Here is a 12,209-nt window from a genome sequence, read left to right on the forward strand (position 1 = left end):
GACATAGTTCCATACTATTCTCCAGAATGATTGGATAATTTCACAACTCCACCAACAAAGCATTAGTTCCCAGTTTTCCCACATCCCCTCCAACATTTATTGTTCTCTTTTCCTGTCATCTTAGGCAATTTGAGAGGAATCAGGTGGTACCTTAGGGTTGTTTAAATTTGCATTTCTCTAATCAACAGTGATTTGAGCATTTTTTTCATATAATTATAAATTACTTTAATTTTCTCATCTGAAAAATGTCTGTTCATATGCTTAGACCATTTATCAATTTGTAAATGACTTATAACCATAAATTAACAGTTTTATATGTCTTAGAAATGAGATGTATCAGAAATATTGACTGTAAAGATTGTTTCCCAGCTTTATACTTCCCTTTTAATCTTGTTTATGTTGGTTTTGTTTGTGTGAAAACATTTTTAATTTAATGTAATAAAAGTTGTCCATTTTGCCTTTCTTAATGTTCAGTGTTCTCTAGTTCTTTTTTGGTTATAGGTTCCTTCCTTCTTCAAAGATCTGAAAGGTAAATTATGATTTGTTCTCCTAATTTATTTATGGTATCAACTTTTATGGCCCAATCATGGACCCATTTTGACCCATATTCTGGTATGGGGTGTAAGATGTAGGTCTATGCCAACTTTTTGTCATTATTATCTAATCTTCCCAGCAATTTTTGTCAAATAATGAGTTCTTATTCCAGAAGCTGATGTTTGGGGTTTTATCAAATACCAGATGGCTATAGGTCTTGATTATTGTACCATGTGTATTTATTCTAGTTCACTAATCCATCACTTTATTTCTTAGTCAGTACCAAATGATTTTGAACACAGCTGTTTTATCGTTGAGTTTTAGGTTAGTACTGCTAAGCCACCATCCTTTGTATTTTTTCCCATTAGTTCCCTTGATATTCTTTACCTCTTGTTCTTCCAGATGAATTTTATTATTATTTTTTCTAATTCCATAAAATAATTTTTAGCATTTTGATTAGTATGGCACTGAACAAGTAGACCATTTTAAGCAAAATTGTCATTTTCATTATATTAGCTCAGCCTACCAATGAACAAGTGATATTTTTTCAATTATTTCAACCTGATTTTATTGATGTGAGAAGTTTTGTAATTTTATACATATAGTTCTTGGATTTGTGTTGGCAGGTAGACCTAGTATTTTCTTTTGTTTATAGTTATTTTAAATGGAATTTCTCTTTCTATCTCTTGCTGATTAACTTTGTCAATAATATATGTAAAATATTGATGATTTGTGTAGCTTTATTTTATATCCTGCAACTTTGCTAAAGCTGGGAGTTGTTTCCAGTATGTTTTTGGATGATTTGCTGGGACTCTCTAAATATATCATCATATCATCTGCAAAGAGTGATAGTTTTATTTCCTCAATTCCTTTAATTTATTTTCCTTTTCTTACTGCTAAAGCCAAAATTTCTAGGACAATGTTGAATAATATTGGTGATAATAGGCATTCTTGTTCCATAAACTTACTGGGAATGCATCCAGCTTTTCTCCATTACAAATAGTGTTTGCTGTAGATTTTAGATAGATACTGTTTATTATTTTAATGAAAACCCCCTTCATCTCTGTGCTTCCAAGCATTTTTAATAGTAATAAATGCTATATTTTGTCAAAAGCTTTTTCTGCATCTATTGAGATTATCATATGATTTTTGTTGGTTTTAATATTGATATGGAAACAGCCCTGCATTCCTGGTATAAATGCTACCTGCTTGTAGTGAAATATTCTGATGATAAGTTGGTGTAATCTCTTTGATAATATTTTATTAAAAATGTTCGCATAATTATTCATTAGGGATATTGGTCTGTAATTTTCTTTCTCTGTTTTGGCCCTTCCTGATTTAAGTATCAGTGCCATATTTGAATCATAGAACGAATGTGACAGTGTACCTTCATTACCTATTTTTGCAAATAGTATTAAAATAATTGTTCTTTAAATGTTAGGTAGAATTCACTTGTGAATCCATATGACCCTGGAGATTTTTTTCTTATGGAGTTCATTAATGACTTTTTTTTTTTTAAATGAGACTATTTAATGTTTTATTTCCTCTTCTGTTAACTTGGACAGTTTATTTTTGTAAATATTTCTATAAATATTGATTCATTTCAGTTATATTGTCAGACATTTTGCCATGCAGTTAGGCAAAGTAGCTCCTAATTATGACTTTAATTTCTACTTCATTGGTGGTAAGTTTACCCTTTTTATTTTTGGTGTTAGTGATTTTGGTTTTTACTTTCCTTTTTTTGATCAAACTAACCAAAAGTTTATCTATTTTGTTGGTTTTTTTCATAAAACCAACTCTTAGTTTTCTTTATTACTTTAATACTTTTCTTAGCCTCTGTTTCATTAATCTTTCATTTGTGCTTCAAAATTTCTAATTTTGTATTTAATTGGGGGTTTTCTATTTTTTTTCTTTTATTATTTTTTTAGTTGCATATCTAATTCATTGATCTCCTTTTGCTCTATTTTATTTATGTAACATTTAAGGACATAAAATTTTCCCTAAGAACTGATTTGGCTACAATCCATAGATTTTGTTACGTTGTCTCATTATTGTCATTTTTTGGATAAAATTATGTATTGTTTCTGTTATTTGTAGCTTGATGCACTTGATCTTTAGAATTATATTATTTAATGTTCACTTGGTTTTTAGTCTGTCTTTCACTGGCCCTTTATTGTATACAATTTTTATTGCATCATGGTCTGAAAAGGAAGCATCTACTATTTCTGTCTTTCTGCATTTGTTTGTGTTGTTTTACTACCACAAGACATCATTGATTTTTGTGTAGGTGCCATGTACTGCCGAGAAAAAAGTGTATTTCTTTCTGGCCCTGTTCAGTATTTTCCAGAAATCTATCATATCTACATTTTCTAGGATCCTATTAATCTCTTTAGTTTTCTTGTTTATTTTGTGGTAAGATTTTTCTGATTCTGAGAGGGAAAGGCTGAGTTCCTTCACTAGTACAATTTTCCTGTTTATTTCTTCCTGTAATTTGCTTAAAATGTTCTCTAATTTGCCTGCTCTACCACTTGGTGTATATATATTTAGTATCATTACTACTTTATTATTTACTATACCCTTTATCAAGATGTACTTTTCCTCTTTATCTCTTTCCATAAATCTATTTTTACTTTTGCTTTATCTGAGATCAAAAATGCTAGCTCTGATTTTTTTTTTTTTTTTTACTTCAGCTGGAGAAAAATAAATTCTATTCCAGCTTTTAATCTTTACTCTGCATGTGTCTCTCTGTGTCAAATCTGTTTCTTATAACAATTTATTGTATGATTCTCTTTTTTAATCCACTATCTTATTTGCTTTTTTGGGGAGACTTCATCCCATTCACGTTAACTGTTAGGATAACCAACTCTGGGGGCGGAACCAAGATGGCTGAGAAGACACATGCGACTTTCTAAGCTCTTCTCTTACCCTCTTTATCAATATTATATCAAGCCTCAAAAATAGTCTTGACTGCTTCAATTCGTAAAGATAAGAAGTAGAACAACTCACCAGCGGAAGAAAATCTGCAGTCTCACCAAAAAAAAGGTTGGTTCTGGGGCCGGGGAGATCAGCTCAGACGGGGAGAGAAATTAGGTTCGGAGGAGAGTCTCAAACCGAAAGTGAAAGCACAGATCTCAGCACAAGCGTGCAGCCCCAACCCGCAGTACGGGGCTTTTCCTTGGGGCAGTTGCGATCCTGCACGGCAGGAGGACACTGCCCCAGTTAGCCTCCAATCTGCGCAGTAGGGGGCTCAGCTTGGGGCTATAGAGCTTTTCCAGGGCCGATTTGTCAGGCAGAGACACTGGGGCAGAGACTCTGGGGCAGAGTTCCCTAGAATCAGTGGTCTGCAGTCAGCTGCTAATACTCACAGTCCCACCAGAGGCTCCTGCCTGGGGCAGTGACACTTTCACCCCTTAGTCTCTAGCCAAGGGCAATCGCTAACCCACACAGCCCAACTGGGCACTTCAATAGCTCGGCCAGTGCTGAATCCACTTCCTCTTGGGGGAAGGGAAAACTCACTCAGAGCACTACCATATCTCGGAGCCAGAAATCCGGTTACATGCCTCCCTGCTCTACAGAGGAAGCTGGTAACCCCCTTGCCTAGGAGACATACCCTAAAGTCTTTAAAACATGAATAAAAAGATGAAAAGAAGGATCGACAGCTTCTATGCAGAAAAAGAGCAGGTCAGCAAACCTGAAGAGACCTCAAACAGCAAAAATGCATCAGACTGTCCTCCTTTATATGATGCTCTCATAGAAGAGACCATTAAAAGTCTCAAAAGAGAGTTAGAACATAAATGGGGAAAGGAAGAGAAGCCTTACAAAGAGCAACAACTTCCTGAAATACGAATTGGAAAAGTTAAAAAATTCCCAGGAAGTGCAGGGAAACAAAATTGGTGAATTGGAAAAAATAAAGAATTCACTAGAAAGTAGTATCTGTGAATTGGAAAAAGAAAATAATTCATAAAAAAAAAAAAAAAATTAGTTAAATGGAAAACAATTCCACAGACCAAAACAATACATTTAAAAACTCAATTGGACATATACAGAAAGAAGTAAAAAAAGCTAATGAAGAAAATAATTCTTTAAAAATTAGAACTGAAAATTCCCAATCCCTATATTTATGCACACATGCATTTTTGATTTCCTTCACAAGCTAATTGTACAATAATTCAGAGTCTGATTCTTTTTGTACAGCAAAATAATGTTTTGGTCATGTATACTTATTGTGTATCTAAGTTATATTTTAATATATTTAACATCTACTGGTCATCCTGCCATCTAGGGGAGGGGGTGTGGGGGGGTAAGAGGTGAAAAATTGGAACAAGAGGTTTGGCAATTTTTAATGCTGTAAAGTTACCCATGTATAAATCCTGTAAATAAAAGGCTATTAAATTAAAAAAAAAATTAGAACTGAACAAATAGAAACTAATGATTCATTGAGACAGCAAGAATCAGTCAAGCAAAAACAAAAAAAATGACAAACTGGAAAAAAACATGAATTATCTACTTGCAAAAATGACAGACTTGGAAAATTGATCTAGGAGAGATAATCTGAGGATTATTGGACTTTCCGAAAACTATGATGAAAAAAACAACCTAGATACTATTTTATAAGAAATCATCAAAGAGAATTGCCAAGATATAATAGAAATAGAAGGTAAAATAACATTGAAAGAATTCATCGAACACCTTCTGAAAGAAACCCTAAAATAAAAACCCCAAAGAATATTGTGGCCAAATTTCAGAACTATCAGATTAAGGAAAAAATTTTACAAGCAGCCAAAAAAAAAAAAAAACATTTAAATACCGAGGTGCCACAATAAGGATCACCCAAGATCTGGCTGCCTCTACATTAAAGGAATGAAGAGCCTGGAATATAATATTCCAAAAGGCACAAGAATTTGGGATGCAGCCAAGAATAAACTACCCAGCTAAGCTGAGCATTTTCTTCCAGGGAAGAAGATGGACATTTAATGAAACAAATGAATTCCATTTGTTTCTGAAGAAAAAACCAGAACTAAACAAAAATTTGATCTCCAAGAAAGAACTCAAGAGATGCAGAAAAGGTAAAAATAACTCTTGAGAATTGTATTTGCTTTGTGGATATACAAAAGAATACATGTATAATTTGATTATACGGATATAACATAAAAGGAAGTAGATATGGAAAAGGATGATGGCAGAATAAAAGGTGGGAAGGAGGGATAAAAGAGGGAAACCACATCCCACAAAGAGGCTAAGGAAACTTATCATATCTGAGGGAATTTAGAGAGGGAGGAACATTGTTGAATCTTACTCTCATCAGAGTTGCTCAAAGAAAAAATAATTGACATTTGTTTTAGAGAAATTCTCTCTGCCTCATTAAAACGGAGAGGAAAAGGAAAAGAAAAAGAGTAATAAGGGAAGGAAGGGAAAAGACTCAAAGGGGGAGGAGGGATTATAAAGAGGGTAAGCATTGTGATACAAGAGGTACATAAGTTTAAAAGGGGAAAGGGTTAGGGGACACAAGAATAACTAAAGCATAATCTAGGTTATAGGATGGCAGAAATACAGATTTAGTAATTCTAACCGTAAATGTGAATGGGATAACTCCCCATAAAGAGGAGACACAGACTGGATCAAAAGTCAGAACCCTACAATATGTTGTTTACAAGAAACACATTTAAAGCATGGAGATACACACTAGAGTAAAGTAAAAAGGCTGAGCAAAATCTATTATGCCTTCAGGTGAAGCTCAAAAAGCAGGGTAGCCATCCTTATCTCAAGATCAAGCAAAAGCAAAATTGATCTAATTAAAAGAGATAAGAAAGGAAACTACATCCTGCTAAAGGGTAGATAAACAACAAGCAATATCAATATAAACATATATGCACCAACTGGTATGGCATCCAACTTCCTAAAGGAGAAGTTAAGAAGTTGCAAGAAGAAATAGACAACAAAACTGTAATAGTGGGAGATCTCAACCTTGCACTCTCAGAATTAGAGCAAATCAAACCACAAAACAAATAAGAAAGAAATTAAAAGAGAAAGAATATTAGAAAAATTAGGCTATGTTGAATCTTTGAGAAAATTGAATGAAGAATAGAAAGAACTATAGTTTCTTCTCAGCAGTTCATGGAACCTATTCAAAAATTGACCATATGTTAGGACATAAAGACCTCAAAATTAAATGCAAGAAAGCAGAAATAGTAAATGCTTCCTTTTCAGATCTTGATGCAATAAAACTACATTCAACAAAAAGTTAGGGGGAAATAGACCAAAAAGTAATTGGAAACTAAATACTCTCATCTTAAAGAATGATTGGGTGAAGCAGCAAATTATAGATACAATTAATAATTTCACTCAAGTTAATGACAATGATGAGACGTCATACCAAAATTTGTGGATGCAGCCAAAGCAGTCAATAAGAGGAATTTATATCCTTAGAGGCTTACTTGAATAAAACAGAAAGAAAAGATTAATGAATTGAACATGCAATAAAAAAACTAAAAAAGACCAAATTAAAAACCCCCAATCAAATACTAAATTGGAAATTCTAAAATTAAAAGGAGAAATTAAAAATATTGAAAGTAAAAAAACAATTAGAAATAATTAATAAAACTAAGAGTTGTTCTATGAAAAAGCCAATAAAATAGATAAGCCTTTGTAAATCTGATTAGAAAAGAGGAGGAAAATGAAATTAGTAGTCTTAAAAATGAAAAGGGAGAACTTTCCACCAATGAAGAGGAAAATAGAGAAATAATAAGGAGTTATTTTGCTCAACTTTATGCCAATAAATTTGATAATCTAAGTGAAATGGATGACTACCTCCAAAAATATAGACTTCCCAGACTAACAGAGGAGGATAGCAATTACTTGAATATACCATTTCAGAAAAAGAAATAGAACAGGAATTAAACAACTCCCTAAGAAAAAAATCCCAGGACCAGATGGATTTACATGTGAATTTACCAAACATTTAAGAACAATTGCCCCAATGCTATATAAATTATTTGATAAAATAGGGAATGAAGGAGTCCTACCAAGTTCCTTCTATGACACAGACATGGTACTGATACCTAAACCAGGTAGGCTGAAAAACAGAGAAAAGAAAATCTAAGACCAACTCTCCCTAATGAATATTGATGCTAAAATCTTAAAGAAGATATTACAAAGACTACGAAAATCATCTCCAAGACAATACACTATGATCAAGTAGAATTTATACCATGGAATGCAGCGGTCATTCAATATAGGAAAACTATCAATATAATAGAACCATGAATAACCAAATTAACAAAAACCATATGATCATCCTCAATAGATGCAGAAAAGCATTTGATAAAATCCAACATCCATTCCTATTAAAAAACACTTGAAGTATAAGGAATAAATGGACTTTTCCTTACAATAATCGGCAGCATCTATTTAAAACCATCAGTAAGCATCATATGTAATGGAGACAAACTGCAACCATTCCCAATAACATCTGGAGTGAAACAAGATTGCCCACTATCATCGTTACTATTTAATATTGTATTAGAAACTAGCTTTAGCAAAAAGAGCTGAGAAAGAGATTAAAGGAACAAGAATAGGCAATGAGGAAACCAAATTATCACTCTTTGCCGATGACATGATGTTACACTTAGAGAACCCCAGAGATTCTACTAAAAAGTTATGAGAAATAATCCACAACTTTAGCAAAGTTGCTGGTTATAAAATAAACCCACATAAGTCATCACACATCTTTCACACTATCACTAACAAAATCCAAAGTCAGAGTTAAAAAAAAGAAATTCCATTTAAAGTAACTATGATAATATAAAAATATTAGAATCTATCTGCCAAGGGAAAATCAGAAACTTTATGAGCAAAATTACAGACCACTTTTCACACAAATTAAGTCTTGATCTAACCTAATTGGAAAAATATGAAATGCTCTTGGATAGGGTGAGCAAATATAATAAAGATGACAATATTAACTAAACTAATCTATTTATTCAGCACTATACCAATCAGAGCCCAAAAAACTATTTTAATGACCTAGAAAAAATAACAACAAAGGTCATATGGAAAAACAAAAGGTCAAGAATTTCAAAGGAATTAATGAAAAAAAAATCAAATGAAGGTGGCTTAGCTGGACCAGATCTAAAATTATATTATAGAACAGCAGTTACCAAAACTATTTGGTATTGGCTAAGGAATAGATTAGTTGATCAGTGGAATAGATTAGGCTCAAGGGATAAAACAATCTACAAATAGCAAACCTAGTCTTTGACTAAAGTCAAGGATCCCAGCTTTGGGATAAGAACTTACTGTTTGATAAAAATTGCTGGGAAAATTGGAAACCATATGCAGAAACTAGGCATTGATCCATACTTAACAACGTACACCAAGATAAGGTCAAAATGGTTCTATGACCTAGGCATAAAGAATGAAATTATTAATAAATTAGAGGAACACAGGATAGTTTACTTCCTCAGACCTGTAGAAGGGAAGGTCTTTATGACCAAAAGAAGAACTAGAGATCATTACTCATCGCAAAATAGAAAATTTCAATTATACCAAACTGAAAAGTTTTGTACAATCAACACTAATGCAGACAAAGATTAGAAGGAAGCAATAAACTGGGAAAATATTTTTACACTCAAAGGTTCTGATAAAAGCCCATTTCCAAAATATATAGAGAATTAACTCTAATTTATAAAAATCAAGCCATTCTCCAATTGAAAAATGGTCAAAGGATATGAAAGACAATTCTCAGATGAAGAAATTGAAACTATTTCCTAGTCATATGAAAGATGCTCCAAGTTATTATTAATCAGACAAATGCAAATTAAGACAACTCTGAGATCCACTACACACCAGTCAGATTGGCATAAGATGACAGAAAAATAATATGCAAAGAATCTGGAGGGGATGACTGGAAAACCTGGACATTGATGCATTTCAATCCTGGAGTTGTATGATCCAACCATTTTGTGAGTAGTTTGACAACTAATTGCTACAAATTATCAGACTTGCATATCCTATTGATCCAGCAGATAGTTACTACTGGCATTATATCTAAAGAGATCTATAAAGATAGAAAGGGACCTAGTATGTCACAAATGTCATCTGTGGCAGCCCTTGTAGTGGCTAAAGGCTGAAACTGAATGGATGTACCATCAGTTGAGATTGGCATTGAATTATGCTGGTATAGAAGATTATGGAATATTATTCTCTGTAAGAAATGACCAACAGGATGATTAGAAAGACCTGAGAACAAAACTGATGCTGAGAAAAAGCAGGACAGGAGATCAATTTATATACCTTCAACATCATACTTATATGATGACCAGTTCTGATGACTCAGCATCTGATCTCAGTCAACTGGATTTCAATCAAATCATTTCCATGACCTTAGTACTCGCCTTAATAGCTATGTTATCCATAAAATAGAACTCTAGATCACAATCCATTACTTGACAGTTCCTGCAATCCTATATTTATGCCCTCTTTTCTAGTTTCCTTCACTTATAATTGTACAATATTTACAAGTCTGATTCTTATCTGTACAGCAAAACTAACGATTAAGGTTTACAATGTTATCCACCTTATCTGCTTACTCTAATTTATATTTTAGCCTATATGTGAAAACTATCTATGTACCATCCTCCATCTGGGCAGGGGGTAAGACCAGGTGAAACATTGAACTAATGCTTTTGCATATTGATTAATGCATCAAAGTCCATACATGATGCCATATATCCCTGTAAAATACAAAGTGCTATAAAATAAAAAGCATAAATTTAAAAAATAGAAATACCACACCTGTTATTTCTCCATCCTATCTTTCTACTCTATAGTCTGTTTTCTAGTTTCCAGATTGTCTTCAGTCCTGTGATTTTTAATCACCTCATCCACTACCTTATTTCACCCCTCCTCCTTCTGAAGATAGCTCAGTCTTGATGAATAATCACATCTTACTTAATAGCTTTATCTTCTATCAACCCTTCCACTTACCTTTTACCCTATTGTTCCTGCATTAGCTTCTGTTCTGTCCCTCCCTTTTCTTCCTAGTTCTTCAACTTCTTTATAGTATTAGATAAATTTCTGTACACAACTGAATGATTAAGTTATTATCTCTTAGAGCCAAAACTGATGAGATTAAGGTTCATACAATGCTTATCCCCCAGCCCTTTTCTCCCTTCACTGTAATAGGTCTTTTGAGCCTCTTTGTGGGAAATAATTATTATATTATACCTATCCTTTCCTCTTTTTCCAGTACAGACCATTACCCATTGCTTAATGTCTTTTTCTTTGATGTAATCACATCAGAGTCCATTCATGTGATGTTCGCCTTTGTTTGCCCATTGTAAAGAGTTACAGATATTGTTTTCTCATCTGGGAATGTAAATAGCATAATATTTAAATATATATCTCCCCCCTGTTTAGCTTTCTATCTTTCTCTTGAGTCCTGTGTTTGTAGATTAAATTGTCTGTTAATTCTGTTTTTTCAATAGAAGTAATTGAATGTTTCTGACTTTATTGAAGCTCCATCTCCTCCTCTGAAAGATGATGCTCAGTCTTGATGAATAATTAATTTTTGATTGTAAATCCAGGTCTTTTGTCTTCCAGAATATGGTACTCCAGGCTCTCCAATCCTTATTGTAAAAGCTGTCAGATGCTGGGTAAGTCTGACTGTTGTTCCTTGATATTTGAATTGCTTTGTCTTGCATCATTTTTTCCTTGAGATTATAGTTTTGAACTTTTGCAAAAACGTTTCTTCATGTTTTCCTTTTAAGATCTCTTTCCAGAGGTTATTGATAGATTCTTTCAGTGAGTATTTCCCCTTTTGTTTCTAGAATATTGAGGCAGTTTTCCTTAATGACCTCTTGTAGAATGCTATCCAAGCTCCTTTTTTTTTTTTTTTTTTTTTTTTTGGTCATGTATGACAATTCAGCTATGACAATTATTTTTAAACTGAATCTTCTGGATTCATTTTCAAATCAGCTGTTTTAATAATTAGATATTTCACATTTTCTTCCATTTTTCACTTATTTTCCTTTGTTTGATTGATTCTTGCTGTCTTACAATTAGCTTCCATTTGACCTGTTCTAGTTTTTAATGTGAAATTTTCTTTAGTTATCTTTTGAATTATTTTTTTTTTACCATTTGGTTTATATTACTATTTAAATAGTTATTTTTCTTCAGGCAATTTTTTCCTTCTCTGTCCAAAGTGTTGACTCTCTCATGCATATCTTTCATTTCTTTTCTCATTTTTTTTCTTCTACCTCTATTATTTGCCTTTTGAAGTCCTTTATAAGAATTTCCAAGAGGATTCTTTGTGCTTGAGAGCAATTTATTTCACTCTTTGAGATTTCTTTTGTGGATATTCTGCCTCATCTGATTGTTTTAGCTTTGCTTTCTGTACAATAGCTTTCTGTGGTCCAAGTTGTTTCCCATTTCTTGGTCATTTTACTTCCTTTTCTTTTGGTATTTCCTCTTTTTTTAATTTTAAGATGGAGCTTTGCTCCTGGCATAAAGGTAACACTGTCACAATCTTCCTGTACAGCTCTGAGCCCTGGCTTTCAGCACAGGAGCCCTTTGTCTTTTAAAACTGATCATCTGTACTCTCTTGCATAGCTTCTCTTTCCTTTCCCATTTTTCTTCTAGCTCTCTTTTAAGATTATTTTATAATTTCTTCCAGGAGA

Source organism: Sarcophilus harrisii, chromosome 3 (genome assembly GCF_902635505.1).
Source record: "Sarcophilus harrisii chromosome 3, mSarHar1.11, whole genome shotgun sequence".
NCBI lineage: Eukaryota > Metazoa > Chordata > Mammalia > Dasyuromorphia > Dasyuridae > Sarcophilus > Sarcophilus harrisii.